Genomic DNA, 20,100 nt, shown 5'->3' with positions numbered 1-20,100 from the left:
TCCCACAGTATCCTGGGATGGACCCCATCTGGCCCCGGGAACTTGTCTACCTTAATGTATTTCAGGATACCTAACACTTCCTCCTTCATTATGTTGATCTGCCCGAGAGTATTTGCACATCTTGCCTGAACCTCAACATCCCTCACGCCCCTTTTTTTGGTGAGGACTGATACAAAGTATTAAGGATCTCGCCCATTTCCTCTGGCTCCACACATAGCCTCCCACCTTTATCCTTGAGTGGGCCCTAGCTCCCCTCTTGCTCCTAATATACGTGTAAAATGCCTTGGGATTTTCCTTAACGCTGCCGGCCAAGGACAATACATAATCCCTTTAGCCCTCCTAACTCCCCATTTGAGCCCCTTGCTACTTTCTCGATAAACTTCAAGGACTTTGTTTGTTTTTAGCTTCCTGGACCTTAGTTATGTTTCCTTTTTTTGACTAAACCAATAATGTCCTCTGTCTTCCAAGGTTCCTGAGTCCTGCCATTCCTGTCCTTCATTTTCACAGGACAGTGCCTGTCCTACTTTCAAATTAAACTGGTCTTTAAAAGACTCCCACATGCCAGATGTAGAATAACCCTCAAACAGCCACTCCCAATCCACATTTTCCAATGCTTGCATAATTTAATTATAGTTGGCCTTCCCCCAATTTAATCTTTATCCAAGATTCACTCTTGATCGTATTCATAAATATCTAAACACTAATCAAATTATGGTCACTATTCCCAAAATGCTCCCCCCACTTGAAACTCTGATCACCTGGCCAGGCTCATTTTCCAATACCAGGTCAAATATGGCCCCCTCCCTCATCGGACTGTCCACATGCTGTTTCAAGAAAACCTTCCTAGTCACACCTAACAAATTGCTCCCCTTCTAAACTCCTGGCACTAACGAACTCCCAGTCAATATGGGAGAACTTAAAATCACCCACCATAACAATCCTGTTTTTTTCTCATCTTTTTGGAATCTGACTACATATCTCTCCTTCTGTCTCTGTCATCCTTCTGAAAGTGTGGCACCCAGACTTGCAGTTTTCTGTTTAGTGTCCTACACAAGTTTAGCATAATCTCTCTGCTCTTAGATTTTATTCTGCAATACTGAAGCCTAAGAATATTGTATGCTCTATTAACTGCTCTCTCTACTGGTCCTGCCACCTTCAATAACACAGATCCACTTCTGCACCCCTTTTACAATAGTACTCTTTACTTAATACTGTCTCTCAATGATTTTTGTACAATTATGGCCCACCTCAGACATCTCCTCATTGAATTGCCTTTATCTGTCAAAATCTGATACCTATCTGCCTACTCCATTAACATGTCAATGTCCCTTTGAAGTTCTGTACTGTTTACACAGTTTTCAATTCTACTGAGTTTTATACCACCCACAAGCTTTGTCTCATGAACATCAAGATCTAGATCACAAATATATTTCAGAAAAGTCAAGAGTCCAAATGCCAATTCCTGCAGAACTCCACTGCTAACCTCCCTCCGGTTCAGGAAATATCCATTAAACATTACTGCTTGTTCCTTTTTCCTGAGCCATTTTTGATCCATGTTGCTAATCTTTAACTCCGTGAAGTATGAGCTGACTCACAATCTGTTGTGTGCCACTGTATTAATTACGTTCTCAAAGTCCACGTACACCAGCAGGATTACACTCATTTACCCTCTCCACCTTTCAAAATCTCCATTGAGTGAGTCAGACAAAAACCCATGATGCCTCTTCCAAATTAACCCACATTTTAACAAGTGACTGCTGACCTTCTGCCGAGTCCTCATCTTCCACCCTACCAACCTTCGCATACATCGCATCATCCTCCGCCACTTCAGCCACCTCCAAATGGACCCCACCACCAGAGATATATTTCTCTCCCCACCCCTATCAGTGTTCTGAAAAGATCATTGCCTCCGCTCATACCACTCCCCTCACCTACGTGCAACCCCAAGGGATCCTTCCACATCCGTCAGAAATTTACCTGTACTTCTCCCAATGTCACCTACTGCATCCGTTGCACTGGGTATGGTCTTTTTAACATGGGGGAGACAGCATGCCTTCTTGCAGATCATTTCAGAGAACATCTCTGGAACACCCACACCCACCGACCCCACCACCCTGTGGCTGAACACTTCAACTCCCCCTCCCACTCTGTCAAGGACATGCAGGTCCTGAGCCTCCTCCACCGCCAAAACCTTACCACCCAATTCCTGGGGGAGGAACGCCTCATAATTCTGCCTTGGGACCCTGCAACCACACGGGATAAATGTTGATTTCAACAGCTTCCTCATTTCCCCTTCCTCCACATTATCCCAGTCCCAAGCCTCCAACTTGGCACCGCCCTCTGGACCTGTCCATCTCTGCCCCCTATGACCTATCACCTTCTCTCCCACCTTCATCCACCTATCGCTTTCCCAGCTGCGTTCCCCCCAACCCCCCACTTATCTCTCAGTCCCAACACACAAGCATCATTCCTGATGAAGGGCTTATGCCCAAAACATTGATTCTCCTGGTCATCAGATGCTGCCTGACCTGCCGTGGTTTTCCAGCACCACACTCTCCACTCTTGTATGTGATGCCCTTATTTACTGCTTACTTACTGCTCCCTCCATGTTTCTTGCCACCTTCAGAGATCTGGACATATAGATGTATCATTCCTCTGCCCCTGCATTCTCTTTAGAACTGTGCATCCATCTTATATTGTCTTTCAGTGTTCTTACAACCAAAGTGTCTTCTGACTACACTGCTCAGCATTGAACCTCATCTGCCACCTCGCTGCCCACATCTCCAACTTGTTGCTGTCCTCTCAGAATCCCAAAGTATCCTCCCCACAGTTTACAATTATAGAGTCATAGAGATGTACAGCATGGAAACAGACCCTTCAGTCCAACCTGTCCATGCCGTCCAGATATCCCAACACAATCTAGTCCCACCTGCCAACACTCGGTCCATATCCCTCCAAACCCTTCCTACTCATATACCCATCCAAATGCAGCATAAGAGGTACTGTTAGTAAGTTTGCAGATGACACCAAAATTGGAGGTGTAGTGGGAAAGCAAATCTTAGCAGGATTTATATACTTAATGGAAAGGTCCTAAGGAGTGTTGCTGAACAAAGAGACCTTGGAGTACAGGTTCATAGCTCCTTGAACGTGGAGTCACAGGTAGATAGGATAGTGAAGAAGGCGTTTGGTATGCTTTCCTTTATTGGTCAGAGCATCGAGTACAGGAGTTGGGAGATCATGTTGCGGCTGTACAGGACATTGGTTAGGCCACTGTTGGAATATTGTGTGCAATTCTGGCCTCCTTCATATCGGAAAGATGTCATGAAACTTGAAAGGGTTCAGAAAAGATTTACAAAGACGTTGCCAGGGTTGGAGGATCTGGCCTACAGGGAGAGACTGAACAGGTTGGGGCTGTTTTCCCTGGAGCATCGGAGGCTGAGGGGTGACCTTATAGAGGTTTACAAAATTATGAGGGACATGGATAGGATAAATAGACAAAGTCTTTTCCCTGGGGTGGGGGAGTCCAGAACTAGAGGGCATATGTTTAGGGTGAGAGGGGAAAGATATTAAATAGACCTTAGGGGTAGCCTTTTCACGCAGAGGGTGGTATGTGTATGGAATGAGCTGCGGAAGATATAGACTGTAGGGAAATAGATGGTGACATCTTGCAAAATGTCCAGATTACAGAGGAGGAAGTGCTGGATGTCTTGAAACGGTTAAAAGTGGATAAATCCCCAGGACCTGATCAGGTATACCCGAGAACTCTGTGGGAAGCTAGAGAAGTGATTGCTGGGCCTCTTGCTGAGATATTTGTATCATCGATAGTCACAGGTGAGGTGCTGGAAGGCTGGAGGTTGGCAAACATGGTGCCACTGTTTAAGGAGGGCAGTAAAGACAAGCCAGGGAACGATAGACCGATGAGCCTGACCTCGGTGGTGGGCAAGTTGTTGGAGGGAATTCTTCTCATATTAGTGGAACTTGTCTCCTGCACACCCAGATGCAGATCATTGATATATATCAGGAAAAGCAGGGGTCCCAATACTGACCTCTGGGGACCTCCAGGCTGAAAAATATCCATTGACCATGGCCATCTGTTTTAATCCATGTTATCATTTGCCCTTTAATACCGTGACCTACAACTTTCCTCACAAGTCTGTTGTGAGGCACTGTAACAAATGCCCCAATAGGGTTGGCAGTTTCCTGGTTTCATCGTCACCATTCATCAGGAATGATGCTTGTGGGTTGGGCTGAGAGATAATTGGGGGGGGGGGGGTGGGGGGGGGGGGGGGTTGGGGGGAACGCAGCTGGGAAAGCGATACTTGGATGAAGGTGAGGGAGAAGGTGATAGGTCAGAGGGGGCAGAGATGGACAGGTCTGGAGGGCGGTGCCAAGTTGGAGGCTTGGGACTGGGGTAATGTGGGCAGTGGGGAAATGAGGAAGCTGTTGATATCACATCAACAACATTAGCATCTTCAATCCTTTCCATTACCTCTTCAAAAGCTCCCACAAGCTAGTTAAACACAATTTCCCTTTTAAAAATTCAACTTGTTTCATAATCAAACCGCCCTCTCCCGTGACGTATGTGATTCTATCGCGAATAATCATTTTGTAAAACGTCCCCACTACTGAAGTTAAATCAACAGGTCTATCATTGCTGGGATTACCTCTATAACCTTTTTTTCGTGAATAAGGCTGTAATGTTGGCAATTCTCCAGTCTTCTGACACCTCCTCAGAGCCAAAGGAAAACTGAAATTTTAGGGTCAGTGCCTCTGGAATTTTCCCTTACTTCCTTAAAAATCTTTGGATGTATCTCAGCCAGTCCCAATGCCTTGTTAACTTAAAGTGCCAACACTCTATGATAGACTTCTTCCTGATTAATTTGATTTGATTTATTGTTGTCACATGTACCGAGATACAGTGTTGTATTATATTATGTGTTATCCAGACAAATCATACCTTCTATAAGGACATGAGGGTAGTAGAACAGAATGCAGAATATAGTGTTACAGCTAAGGGCACTGCTTGTCACTGGCCACTTGGGTGTTTTCTTTCTTCCTGGATGGTGGAAACTGAATAGAGATTCATGCACCTTGTGTCTTTCACTGTGCCTCACACCTGCACTCACACAACATGGGTGCTGGGGAAAAATAAGCACTACCGCAGTTAGGCGGCATTGTGGGGGCAATTTAAAAAAAAAGAAAGGAAAAATAAAGAAAAAGATATAGTGTTACAGCTACACAGGAGGTGCAACTCAAAAGGTCCATTCAAACGTTTGATAACAGCAGGGAAGAAGCTTTTCTTCTGTCTGTTGGTATGTGTTTTTGAACGGTTTTTTAATCCTTTGCCCAATGGAAGAGGGTGGAAGAGAGTATAAGCAGGGTGGGAGGGGTCTTTGATTATATTAGTTGCTTTCCCGAGGCAGTGTAGGGTCAATGGATGGACGGTTGGTTTTTGTGATGGTCTTGGCTGTGTTCACAACTCTCTGTAATTTCTCCAGCCTTGCGCAGACCAGTTTCGATGCCAAGCTGTGATGTATCCAGATAGAATGCTTTCCATGGCGCAGCAATACAAATTGGTGAGAGTCATTATAATTTCCAATTATTTGAGTGAGAGGGGTTTTGCCTCTGTCACTATTACCTTGGCATAGCCTCCATTACCGAAAAGGAATTAATCAGATAGAAGCTAGGTGGCTAAGCATATTCAAGACTGAGACAGACATCTTGAATTGAATTGAATTTATTGTCATGTGTACTGCGCGCAATACAGGCAGATCACAGAGTTAAGTAGCATAGATAGTAAATAATAGGTGAACAGAGGCAAAAACAAAAACACAGGTACAGGCGAATGTTAAGAGTTTGTGAGTCCATTCAGTATTCTAACAACAGTAGGGTAGAAACTGTTACAAAACTGGCTGGTGTGTGTGATCAGGCTTCTGTACCTTCTCCCCGATGGTCAAGGTTGTATTTCAGGCTGAGATGGAGAGATTCTTGATCAGTTTCAGACGGCCTTTATTGAGTTATACCGTTTAGTCAAGTCCATAAGACCAAAAGGAATAGTAACAGATGTAGGCCATTCGGCTCCTCCAGCCTGCCCCTCCATTCAAAACGATCCAGGACTTCCCACATCCACTGTGGGTCTTCTTCCCCTTAGCTTTGATTCCCTGACTGATCAAGAATCTCTCCATCTCATCCATAAATATACAAACAGACACTGCCCCCCACCCCTCATCTCAGTCTTAAGTTGGTGTCCTCTTTATTCTGAGACTCTTGTCTTCTGGTCCTAGACTCTCCCTTGAGGGGAAAAATCCTCTCAGCTGTCAAGCTCCTGAAAAATCCGAAATGCTTCAAAGAAGTCACCTCTCATCCTCCCAAATTCCAATGAATAGAGTCCCAACCTTTCGTTCTTCCAATTACCAGGGAGTAGATTCCAAGCCTGTTTAACCTTTTCTTCTAAGACAATCCCTCCACACTAGTGAACCTTCTCTGAACTGCCCCCAAATAAATAATATCGTTTCATTAATTAAGTGTGGTGGACTGTTAACTGAGAAATCTAGATAGTGTTCCAGGGACCTAGGTTTGAAATCCCACCACGTCAGATGGTGGCACTTGAATTCCATTACACAAATATCTAGAATTATGAGTCTAATGGTGACCATGAAATCAGGAAACTGCCAACCTTACTGGTCTGGCCTACAAGTGACTCCAGACCCACAGCAATGTGGTTGACTCTTTACTAACCTCTGGGCAATAAGTACTGGTCTAGTCAGTGACACCGTCATCCTGTGAATGAATACAAAAAAGGGGGAATCAGAACTATCCTGAGATGCTACATGAATGCTACTACTTTGTTCACTTCTTTCTTTCTCCACCTTTCCCTCTTTGCCGTCATGTCCAGTGGCTGTGCCGTGCCAGTGTTGCCACAATGTCCTAGCCACCAAAACAAAGCTTGGCTGAAGCCACGCCTCGGTGGGGTGGGGGGGACATGACACGGGCAGACCACAGAAGTTGGCCAATCAGCCCATTGACTGCACCGACTCTTCAAGAAAACATCATTCCCACGTGCTGACTCCCTGCCTTTTTCCCTAAGCCCTTGTACACTGTTTCTATTCAAATAACCATTCGAAGCCCGCTTGAATGCCTCAATGAACCCGCCTCCATCACCTTTCCAGGCAGGGGAGGCAATGGCCTGGTGGTATTATCAGCTGGACTGTCCATCCAGAGAGGAGAAAGTGAGGACGGCAGATGCTGGAGATCAGAGTCAAAACAGGTGATGGTGCAAAAGCACAGCCGGTCAGGCAGCATCCGAGGAGCAGGAGACGATGAAGAGCAGGATGAAGAGCTTGTGCTCAAAACGTCAACTCTCCTGCTCCTCAGATGCTGCCTGACTGGCTGTGCTTTCCCAGCACCATACTTTTTTGATGTTAATCCAGAGATCCAGGTAAGGCGCTGCAGACCCGGATCACGGGACATGATTGCGTTTGAATTCAATGAAAATCTGAAATTAAAAGATAACTGTGAATTGATTGTTGGGGAAAAAAAACCATCTGGTTCATTGATGTCCTTCAGGGAAGGAAACTGCCAGCCTTACCTAGTCTGGTCTCTATGTGACTCCAGACCCACAGCAACGTGGTTGACTCTTAACTGCCCTCTGGGCAATAAATGCTGTCCCAGCCATGAATAGTAAAAACAAAAGAATATTCCAAACATTAGCTACTCACTAAGTCAAAGTGTTTCCCCTCACATAATATCTTGTGCATGTCACTTTAAATCCATGTCCTCTCGTTCTTGGTCCTCTTCTGAGTGGGTTGTATGGCCCTAGGTGGAAATCGGAGCTGACCTCTGTCTCCAGATGGATTGACTCTGCTGTGGTTTCTTGGTTGGAGCCAGGTGGTTAAACCTGCAAAGAGAAACCGGACCAAGGGAACGTAACTGCAATCACTTGTAAATCCAGATGGGTAATCCAGGAGGAATGGATCTAGAAGTGGGTGTTGAGGAGAGAGAGCCACCGAGGTGGAGGGGCAGTTGTCGGATGATAAGGCTCATTAAAAGGTTATTTACCAAAACACCCCAAGGGTGAAATGTAAAATGCTGTCATTTCATTTCATAGGTGGATAGGTGAAATGTTAATGTCATGTCCAATCATGGTAAAATATCTCATAGTACAACAGCAAACTTCACTCTGCTGACTTTGCACATGTGATTGTGTTTGGACACAATATTTTCAATAGTGCAATGACAGACTTCAACGTTGATGGGTACTGATCATACATTGCATTAGTACAACCCTGGTGGTGCCAATGATTTGGGGGACAGTGATAGTGTAGCGACAATGTGACTGGATTGGTAATCCAAGAACCACAAGGATAATATTCATGGGTTCAAATCCCACCTCCTGCCAGATAAGGAAATCTAAATTCAATTTTAAAACAGTCTGGAAATAAGAAGCTAGTCTAATAGTGACCCAAGTCAAGAGTATGGTGCTGGAAAAGCACAGCAGGTCAGGCAGAATCAATGTTTTGGGCAAATGCCAAGTGCTTTTGCCAGAAATGTCAATGCTCCTGCCCCTGGGATGCTGCCTGACCTGCTGTGTTTTTCCAGCATCACACTCTTGACTCTGATCTCCAGCATCTGCAGTCCTCACGTTCGCCGAATACTGAATCAAGTCAATTCTCATTTTAAAAAACCCATCCAATTCACCAATGCTCTTTAACAAATCTGCCATCCTTATGCAGCCTGGCCTGCATGTGATTCATGTCAAAAGTGAATAATTTAAAATTACACTGAATTAGTATTTGTGAGTATAGATACGCAAGTATTATACTGGAACAGTACCTATGAGTACAGTATTGGTAGGCGCAGGACTGTCTGTATTACACGGGTTAAATGTAAATGGATATAGCTTTGTTAATACTACACTGGTAAAGTCCTAATGACAGATTCTGTTCGCCGAGCTGGAAGTTTTTGCTGCAAACGTTTCGTTCCCTGGCTAGGGAACATCATCAGTGCTATTGGAGCCTCCTGTGAAGCGCTGCTGTGATGTTTCTTCCGGTATTTATAGTGGTTTGTTCTTGCCGCTTCCGGGTGTCAGTTTCAGCTGTAGTAGTTTGTATGTGGGGTCCAGGTCGATGTGTCTGTTGATGGATGTTCTTGCCGCTTCCGGGTGTCAGTTTCAGCTGTAGTGGTTTGTATATGGGGTCCAGGTCCATGTGTCTGTTAATGGAGTTTGTGGATGAATGCCATGCCTCTAGAAATTCCCTGGCTGTTCTCTGTCTGGCTTGTCCTATGATGGTAGTGTTTTCCCAGTCAAATTCATGTTCCTGGTTGTCTGAGTGTATGGCTACTAGGGATAGCTGGTCGTGTCGTTTTGTGGCTAGCTGATGTTCATGGATGCGGATTGTTAGCTGTCTTCCTGTTTGTCCTATATAGTGTTTTGTGCAGTCCTTGCATGGTATTTTGTAAACTACGTTAGTTTGGCTCGTGCTGGCTATTGGGTCCTTTGTTCTAGTGAGTTGTTGTCTGAGTGTGGAAGTTGGCTTGTGTGCTGTTATGAGTCCTAAGGGTCGCAGTAGTCTGGCTGTCAGTTCTGAGACGCTCCTGACGTATGGTAGTGTGGCTAGTCCTTTTGGTTGTGGCATGTCCTCGTTCCGTGGTCTATCTCTTAGGCATCTGGTGATAAAGTTGCGTGGGTATCCATTTTTGGCGAATACCTTGTATAGGTGTTCCTCTTCCTCTTTTCGCAGTTCTGGTGTACTGCAGTGTGTTGTGGCTCTTTTGAATAGTGTCCTGATGCAGCTTCGTTTGTGTGTGTTGGGGTGGTTACTTTCATAGTTTAGGACTTGGTCTGTGTGTGTTGGTTTCCTGTGTACCCTTGTGGTGAATTCTCCGTTGGGTGTTCTCCCTACTAACACGTCTAGGAATGGGAGTTGGCTATCCTTTTCCTCTTCTCTCGTGAATCGTATTCCTGTGAGTGTGGCGTTGATGACTCGGTGTGTTTTTTCTATATCTGTGTTTTTGATGATTACAAAGGTGTCATCGACGTATCTGATCCAGAGTTTGGGTTGGATTTGTGGTAGGGCTGTATGTTCTAATCTTTGCATAACTGCCTCTGCTATGAGTCCCGAGATTGGTGATCCCATCGGTGTTCCGTTGATTTGTTCGTATATCTGATTGTTGAATGTAAAGTGTGTGGTGAGGCACAGGTCTAGTAGTTTAAGTATGCCGTCCTTGTTGATAGGTTCGGCCTCCTGTGTTCTGTTATGTATGTCCAGTAGGTTGGCTATTGTTTCTCTGGCTAGGGTTTTGTCAATTGATGTGAACAGTGCCGTCACGTTGAATGATACCATGGTTTCTTCTTTGTCTATGTGTGTATTCCTGATGATGTCTAAGAATTCCTGTGTTGATTGTATGGAGTGTTTGGATCCGCTGACTAGGTGTTTCAGTTTTTGTTGTAGTTCTTTGGCCAGTTTGTATGCTGGTGTCCCTGGTAGTGATACTATGGGTCTGAGTGGGATGTCTGGTTTGTGTACTTTGGGTAGTCCGTAGAATCTGGGGGTGTTGTTGCTTTCAGGTTTCATTCTTTGCTGGTCCGCTTTGGTTATCTGTCCGTTTTTTTGTAGATTCCTTAGTGTGTTGATTATTCTATTGGTGAGTTGTGGTGTGGGGTCGGAATCCTTCATTTGGTAGGTGTTGGTGTCTGCGAGTAGTTGTTGTGCTTTATCGATGTAGTCTGATTTATCTAAGATGACCGTCATTCTGCCTTTATATGCCGGTAGTATGATTATGTTCTTGTCATTTTTCAGTGCTTTCAGTGCTTCCCTCTCCTTGGTGTTGAGGTTATGTGTATGTCGTTTTCTTATCATCATCGGTACGACCATTTGTCTCACTGTTCGTTGTGTCTCTTCTGTCAGTCCATTGTTCCTGAGTGTGCATTCTAGTGCTGCTAGGAAGTCTGCTGTGTTGGCATCCCTGTAGTTGTATCGACAAAGAAGAAACCATGGTATCATTCGACGTGACGGCACTGTTCACATCGATTGACAAAACCCTAGCCAGAGAAACAATAGCCAACCTACTGGACACACATAACAGAACACAGGAGGCCGAACCTATCAACAAGGACGGCATACTTAAACTACTAGACCTGTGCCTCACCACACATTTTACATTCAACAATCAGATATACGAACAAATCAACGGAACACCGATGGGATCACCAATCTCGGGACTCATAGCAGAGGCAGTTATGCAAAGATTAGAACATACAGCCCTACCACAAATCCAACCCAAACTCTGGATCAGATACGTCGATGACACCTTTGTAATCATCAAAAACACAGAAATAGAAAAAACACACCGAGTCATCAACGCCACACTCACAGGAATACGATTCACGAGAGAAGAGGAAAAGGATAGCCAACTCCCATTCCTAGACGTGTTAGTAGAGAGAACACCCAACGGAGAATTCACCACAAGGGTACACAGGAAACCAACACACACAGACCAAGTCCTAAACTATGAAAGTAACCACCCCAACACACACAAACGAAGCTGCATCAGGACACTATTCAAAAGAGCCACAACACACTGCAGTACACCAGAACTGCGAAAAGAGGAAGAGGAACACCTATACAAGGTATTCGCCAAAAACGGATACCCACGCAACTTTATCACCAGATGCCTAAGAGATAGACCACGGAACGAGGACATGCCACAACCAAAAGGACTAGCCACACTACCATACGTCAGGAGCGTCTCAGAACTGACAGCCAGACTACTGCGACCCTTAGGACTCATAACAGCACACAAGCCAACTTCCACACTCAGACAACAACTCACTAGAACAAAGGACCCAATAGCCAGCACGAGCCAAACTAACGTAGTTTACAAAATACCATGCAAGGACTGCACAAAACACTATATAGGACAAACAGGAAGACAGCTAACAATCCGCATCCATGAACATCAGCTAGCCACAAAATGACACGACCAGCTATCCCTAGTAGCCATACACTCAGACAACCAGGAACATGAATTTGACTGGGAAAACACTACCATCATAGGACAAGCCAGACAGAGAACAGCCAGGGAATTTCTAGAGGCATGGCATTCATCCACAAACTCCATTAACAGACACATGGACCTGGACCCCATATACAAACCACTACAGCTGAAACTGACACCCGGAAGCGGCAAGAACATCCATCAACAGACACATCGATCTGGACCCCACATACAAACTACTACAGCTGAAACTGACACCCGGAAGCGGCAAGAACAAACCACTATAAATACCGGAAGAAACATCACAGCAGCGCTTCACAGGAGGCTCCAATAGCACTGATGATGTTCCCTAGCCAGGGAATGAAACGTTTGCAGCAAAAACTTCCAGCTCGGCGAACAGAACCACAACAACGGACACCCGAGCTACAAATCTTCAACCAGACTTTAAACCTAATGACAGACTTATAACAGTTTGCATTTGTGTACTTTAATTAAGTACACTACTTTCTTTGCTGTGTTAGAAAGCAAAATTTGGCATCGAGCCAGGTATTGTCATACTAATGCAGATGACCATGTTGGTGAGATTGAGGTTTAAAGAAGTGCCTACCAGGAGGAAGGTGAAGTCATGAGGCCAGAAATCTTCATAGAGAGCATTCTAGAGCTGAGGCTCAGAGCAGCTGAAGGCACAGACACAAAGAACAGAGTCACTACAATCAAGGATGCACAAGGTTCACGATTGAATGAGCAGAGACTTTGCAGAGGGTTCCCCACCATTCCACCCTCCCCTCCGACCTATCACCATCACTCCCCACCTGCACCTACCTATCACCTTCCCAGCTACCTGACCCCAGCCCCACACCCACCCTCCTACCTATCTCTCAGTCCCCTTCCCCTCATCCCCTTATGCCCGAAACGTCGATATCTCCTCCTTGTCAGATGCTGCCTGACCTGCTGTGCTTTTCCAGCACCATACCTCCCAAATGTGAATCTTCAGCATTGCAGTCTCATTCTCTCCTAAAAGCTGGATAGATTGGCAGGGAATGGACCACAATGAGACTTGCAAACAAAAATGAGAATCTTAAAATGGAGATACTCCTTGACTGGGAGTCAGTGTCAGTCAGTGGGCGCAGGGATGATGGGTGAACTGGTCTTGGTAGGACAGAGGACACAGGGATGATGGGCTGAACTGGTCTTGGTAGGACAGAGGGTACAGGGGTGATGGGCTGAACTGGTCTTGGTAAGACAGAGAGCACAGGGATGATGGGCTGAACTGGTCTTGGTAGAACAGAGGGCACAGGGGTGATGAGCTGAACTGGTCTTGGTAAGACAGAGGGCACAGGGGTGATGGGTGAACTGGCTTTGGTAGAACAAAGGGCACAGGGATGATGGGTGAACTGGTCTTGGTAGGACAGAGGACACGGGGTGATGGGCTGAACTGGTCTTGGTAGGACAGAGGGCACAGGGGTGATGAGCTGAACTGGTCTTGGTAGGACAGAGGACACGGGGTGATGGGCTGAACTGGTCTTGGTAGGACAGAGGACACGGGGTGATGGGCTGAACTGGTCTTGGTAGGACAGAGGGCACAGGGGTGATGAGCTGAACTGGTCTTGGTAGGACAGAGGGCACAGCGTTGATGGGCTGAACTGGTCTTGGTAGGACAGAGGGTACAGGGGTGATGGGCTGAACTGGTCTTGGTGTGATGAAGGGCACAACAGGACATGGTTTTGGACAACTTTAAGTTTACAGTGGGTGGGATATGTGAGGTATAAATGACATAGATTACCTGCTGATTACATCGTACTGTCCTCCCTCGGCTGATGAATCAGTACTCCTCCATGTTGAGCAACAGTTGGAGGAATCTCTGAGGGTGGCAAGGCACTAAATGTCCTCTGGATGGGAATTTCAATGTCCATCACAATGAGTGACTCGGCAGCAGTGATACTGATCGAGCTGGTTAGGTCTGAAAGGACCTAGCTCCTAGGCTGGGTCTGCGGCAGGTGATGAGGGAACAAACAAGAGGAAAAACACGCTTCACCTCATCCTTACCAATCTGTCAGCTGTAGAAGCATCTGTCCATGACAGTATCTGTAAGAGTGACCATCAAATAGTCCCTGTGGGGAAAAGGTCCCACCTTCACCTTGAGAATACCCTCCATCATGTTGTGTGGCACTACCATCATGCTGTATGGGACAGACTTCAAACAGATCTAGCAACTCAAAACTGGGCATCCATGACGTGCTATGGGTCATCAACAGCAACAGAGTTGTACTCCAGCACAATCTGTAACCTCATGGCCCACACGCCATATGCTCCACTCAACCATTACCATCAAGCCAGGGGATCAACCCTGGTTCAATGGAGAGTGCAAGGGTGGCATGCCAGGAGCAGCACTAGGCATACCTGAAAGTGAGGTGTCACCCTGGTGAAGCTACTAAACAGGCTTATTTGCATGACAAACAGCAAGTGATAGGCAGAGCTAAGCAATCCCACCACCAACAGATCAGACTTAAACTCTGCAATCTTGTCATTCCAGTCATGACTTGTGGTGGGTAATTAAACAACTCACTGGATGAGGTGGCTCCAAAAGATCCCTATCCTCAAAGACAGAAGAATCCAGCACCTCAGTGCAAAAGGTAGGGCCGAAGCATTTGCACCAATCTTCAGCCAGAATTGCCGAGAGGATGATCCATCTGGCCCCCCTCCAGTGGTTCCCAACATCACAGATGCCAGTCTCCAGTCAATTCAGTTTGCTTGCTGAAATATCAAAAATAGTTAGAGGCACTGGATACTGCAAAAGCTATGGGCCCTGACAACATTCTGGCAATAGTACTGAAGACCTGTGCTCCAGAACTTCTGTAGTCCTGGCATCTATGTAACAATGTGGAAAATTTCCTGGGTATGTCCTGTACACAAAAAGCAGGACAAATCCAACCTTGCCAGTTACCTGTCCTTCAGTCTGATCAGTAAAATGCTGGAAGGTGTCATTAACAGTGCTATCAGGCAATACCTCAGCTCAGCAATAACCTGCTCAGTGACACCCATTTTGGGTTCCACCAGGGCCACTCAGCTCCTGACCCCATTACAGCCTTGGTTCAAACATAGAAATCAACTGGACATGCCACATAAACAGTGGCCACAAGAACAGGTCTGACACACGGAGGACAGCAACACTTCCTGACTCCCCAAAGTATAAGTACAAGGCACACATCAGGAGTGTGATGGAATACTTTCCACTTACCTGGACTGGTGCAACCCCAACAACACTCAGGAACTTGACACTATCCAGGACAAAGCAGCCTGTGTGATTGGCATCATATCCCCCAGCATCCACTCCCTCCACCACTGATGCTCAGTAAAAGCAGTGTGTACCATCTGTAAGATCCACTGCAGAAATTCACCAAAGATCCTCAGTCAGTACCTTCCAAACCCATGACTACTTCCACCTGGAAGGCCAAGGGCAGCAGATAAATGAGAGCACCTCCACCTTCAAGTTCCCCTGCAAGTCAGTCACCATCCTGACTTGGAAATATAACACCGTTCCTTCAAAGTCGCTGGGTCAAAATCCTGGAATTCCCTCCCTAAGGGCATTGTGGGTCAACCCACAGCAGGTGGACTGCAGCAGTTCAAGAAGGCAGCTCACCCCCACCTTCTCAAGGGGCAACTAGGGCAGGCAGTAAATGCTGACCCATGTCCCATGAGTGAATAAAGAAAATTTGAGAAGAACAATTTATCTTTCAGAAACCCTGACATCATTCAATCTGGTTATTGCTTTCCAAATGCTCTGTTGTCACATCTTTTATAATAGATTCCAGCCTATTCCTCACCTGTTGTTCGGTTAATAGATGTGTTTTGTTTTCTCTCCTTTTTAAATACTGGAATTACATTTGTCACTCACTAACCTGTAGGAATTTTGCCAGCGTCTTTTGAATTTTGGAAGATGACCAAAAAATGTATCCATTATTTCCAGGTCCGTTTCCTTCAGTACTCTGGGAGGTAGATTATTAGGCCCTGTGGACTTTTAACCCCATTACATTTCCCAGATCCACTGTCTTACTGATGCTGATTTCCTTTAATTCCGCCCTTTCACTGGACCCTTAGTTCCTGAACATTTCTGGGAAGGTCCTCTTCTGTAAAGGCAGAACCAGAAACATGTGCCCAATTCCTCTGCCGTTTCTTTGGTCCCCATTATAGTCCTCCAGGCTTCTTACCGTATGGGACTAACATTTGTCATTCTTAATCTTTTTCTTTTCATATAGTTCTAAAGGTTTTTACAGTCCCTGTTTTCTCTGCAGTTTCACTCATATTGTCTATTTTCCCTTCTTTATCAAACCTTTTGTCCTCTTTTTGCAGAATACCAAAATGCTTCCAATCCTCAGAACTCAGTCACTTCATTGGTCAGCTTGCTGGCTTGGTCTTTTCTGACTGGGTTAGCTTTCAGCAAGAGCTTCATTAAAGGTTTTAAAACTGGATATGTGATTTTCCAGGTTGGTATCACTGTGAAATGCCCACCAGAATCCTAGTTGTCAAGAAGTCCTTTCAAGTAGCTGACCACATCATCCTCCTCCAATGCCTCTCCAACCTCTGGTTCCATGCTTCATTATCTTCTCATTCCACTCCTCCACCGTTACCTCCTGATGTCCCTCAATAATCTATCCCTTCCCCGTTCTATATCTCATCTACATGCTGCCTCTCAGCAACATCATCCCAAAGTACTTAGGTTTTACGTAACAGGTGATGACACCATGCTCTATCTCTCCATCACCTCTCTCAGCAACTCCACTGTTATTCAATTACCAGAACATTGAACCAGTGTTCAACATAAGAACCAGGAGCAGGAGTAGTCAATTCAGCCCCAGCTCTGCAATTCTTCCAACTAAAAGTGCGGAAGAACTGATCTACTGTGTTCTATCCATACTGCAAACTCCTTTCCTAAAGCACCCAATCCATCCCTCTTCACAGCAACCGTGTGATCCTGAAACAGACAACTTGTAATCTTGTCATTGTGATTTGTCTCAGCCTGTTGCTGTAGCAGTCTGGTATCCCGTCACCAACTCACCCATCATTTGCATGTGGAGAGTCCTTGACACTGATCCAGCTTCCTCAGAGCCAGCTCTCAGAGTGAACAGAAACTCTGACACTCCTGTTTATATCTGTCAGCCAGGACTCCCTGATTAGACCATTTAGGGAACTCATTTCTATGAGGTCCACCTGACTCACCTCATTACAATTGCTACACAATCATCCATCTTTTTGTAACCTTTGAGACCTAACAATTGCATCATTTTCACACTCTCCACCCTCATAAACCTGAAGACAGCACAGTCTGTTACATATTTTCCTACTTGCACAAAGTCTTGTTCACCCTCTACAATATTCTTGTGCTTGCTGACATACAATGAATCCTGTTCAGTCAGTGTTTTGCTCTGAGGATCATTGTTCTTGTTTTTAGAACGTCGCTCCTCTCTAAATCTGCTAACTCCTTTAATCCTGCAACCCTCTTTGCTCCTCTATTCTGCTCTTTTGAGCATCCCCAAATCCTCCAGAGGTGATTGGGCCTTCAGCTTTAGATTAGATTAGATTACTTACAGTGTGGAAACAGGCCCTTCGGCCCAACAAGTTGCTCCGAAGAGTAACCCACCCAGACCATTCCCCTATACGTACCCCTTCACCTAACACTACGGTTAGTGTTAGGTTTTGGTCATCACCTGAAGAGTAACCCACCCAGACCCATTCCCCTATACGTACCCCTTCACCTAACACTACGGGCAATTTAGCATGGCCAATTCACCCTAACCTGCACATTTTTGGACTGTGGGAGGAAACCGGTGCACCTGTAGGAAACCCACGCAGACATGGGGAGAATGTGCAAACTCCACACAGACAGTTGCCTGAAGCGGGAATTGAACCCGGGTCCCTAGCGCTGTGAGGCAGCAGTGCTGATCACTGTGCCACCATGCTGCTTTTAGTCCTAAAGCTCTGAAATTGTCTCTTCAACTCTCCACCTCTCTTTTAACATAATGTTTAAAATCCACTTCTTTGGGCAATCTTTTTGGTCATCACCTGAAATTATTCCTTTGTGACATTTCTGTGGAGCACTTTGGAATGTCTTACAGGTGCTATATAAATGCAAGTTGTTATTCACGTTGCCTGGGTGCACTGCTGAAAAAAAGGGAATCACTGTCGAAGTTTTTCACCTCGCACTCATCAGGACAGACACAAGAATGCCAAATGTCAAGGAGTCAACAATTTATACAGCACAAGGAAAGGTTGGCAAGTCAGCTCGGATTGGTCAAGACATTACCATGGTGAATCAAAGCTGACCTGTCCCTGAGTCAGAGGTTCCGAATTCGTGCTTCACGTTAGCCGCTTGCGCTGTAATCAAGGCTGACGTTCCCATTGCAGTGCTGAGGGAGTGCTGCTGTCTCAGAGGTGTCTCCGATATTAACCAAGATCCCTCGGAGGTGGGTGCAGGGTTAGTGGGGGTGGTCCTAATAGATTCCAGGACACTGTTCAAATCACAGCAGGAGGAACTCTCCTTGATGCCCTGGCCAATATTTATCCTTCCATCAGTCCAACTAAAAAAGGTTAATTCGGTCATTATTGCTGTTTGTAGTAACTTACGCTGCATAAATTGTCAGCTGTGTTCATACTGATTACACTTAAAGCACATATTTTCAACTGGTAAGTACTTTGGCAAGTTGGCAGATTGGGGATGCAAATCTCCCTTTCTGAGTTAGTTTAACATAAATGGAGAGCTGGTCTTTGAGCCTACGAGGTTGCATCACACAACTCAATGCCCACTGTGTTGGTGCTTTCAAGTCAAGGTAATGCCAGGCCTCAATGGGGGCAGTCACAGATTGGAAAGAATGAAATGGAGAAGCCAGGGTTGTCTTCTTCAACTACCTGACCTGGTTAACGAAGCTTTCGCACAAAAGGGAAGATAAAACAAGAACCACACGGCATTGGCACCCCGAGCTTTTTCAACATGTCAGTGAGTCTCTTGATTTGTTTTATTATTGTCACAGTGAAACGTATTGTACTACATGCTATCCAGACCTTACATAAGTACAACAGGGTAATAGAACAGAAGGCAGAATATATACAGCTACAGAGAAGGCGCAGAAAAAGATCAACTCTAATGTACGAGAGGTCTATTCAAATGTCTGATAACAGCAGGGAAGAAGCTGCTCTTGAGTAAGTTGGTACATGTTTTTAAGCTTCTGTGTCTTCTGCCCAATGGAAGAGAGTGGAAGGGAGAGTAAGTGGGGAGGGGTCTTTGATTATGTTGGCTGCTTTCTCAAAGCAGCGGGAAGTGTGAATGGAGCCAATGGAAGGAAAGCTATTTTATGTGATGGACTTTTAAAAACATTTATTAATTTCTGTGCGCATCACTGGCTGGGCCCAGCATTTATGATCTGTCCCCAATTGCTCCTTGAGAAGGTGGGGGTGAGCTGCCTTCTTGAACCGCTGCAACCCACCTTCTGTGGGTTGACCCACAATGCCAGTGGGGAAGGAATTCCAAGATATTGACCCAGCAACAGTGAAGGAGTGGGAATATATTACTAAGTTAGGATGGTGAATGGCTTAGAAGGGAACTTGAAGGTGGTGGTTTTCCCATGTATCTGCTGCCCTTGTCCTTCTAGATAGAAATAGCTGTGGGTTTGGAAGGTGCTGTCGAAGGATCTTTGGTGAATTTCTGCAGTGCACCTTGCAGATAGTACACACTGCTGCTGGTGAGCATCGGTGGTGGAGGGAGGGAATGTTTGTAGATGTGATGCCAATCAGGTGGGCTGCTTTTTCAGGATGGCGTCAAGCTTCTTGAGTGTTGTTGGGGCTGCACTCATCCCGGGCAAGTGGGGAGTGTTCCATCACCCTCCTGACTTGTGCCTTGTAGATGGTGGACAGGCTCTGGGGAGTCACAAGGGCTGGACTGTGTTCACAACTTCCTATAATTTCTTGCAATCTTGGGCAGAGCAATTACCTTGCTAAACTGTGATGTATCCATATAGGATGCTGTTTATGGTACATCCATGAAATGACTGCACAGAGGCCGGTATCCCGTCACCCAGTCACCCTTGAGCACAGTCCACTGGCTGTGTCCAG

The 20,100-nt window shown here is 45.7% G+C and overlaps 1 protein-coding gene across 1 annotated transcript in view; it reads left to right on the top strand.

The window, feature by feature from the left end:
* Nucleotides 1-20,100, top strand: part of fgf24 (fibroblast growth factor 24) — a 137,833-nt gene that overhangs the window by 37,358 nt on the left and 80,375 nt on the right. The window lies entirely within an intron of this gene.

This window comes from Hemiscyllium ocellatum, chromosome 1 (genome assembly GCF_020745735.1).
Source record: "Hemiscyllium ocellatum isolate sHemOce1 chromosome 1, sHemOce1.pat.X.cur, whole genome shotgun sequence".
Classification (NCBI taxonomy): domain Eukaryota; kingdom Metazoa; phylum Chordata; class Chondrichthyes; order Orectolobiformes; family Hemiscylliidae; genus Hemiscyllium; species Hemiscyllium ocellatum.
The sequence above is the reverse complement of the archived record's forward strand: the minus strand, read 5'-3'. Positions and strand labels throughout refer to the sequence as shown.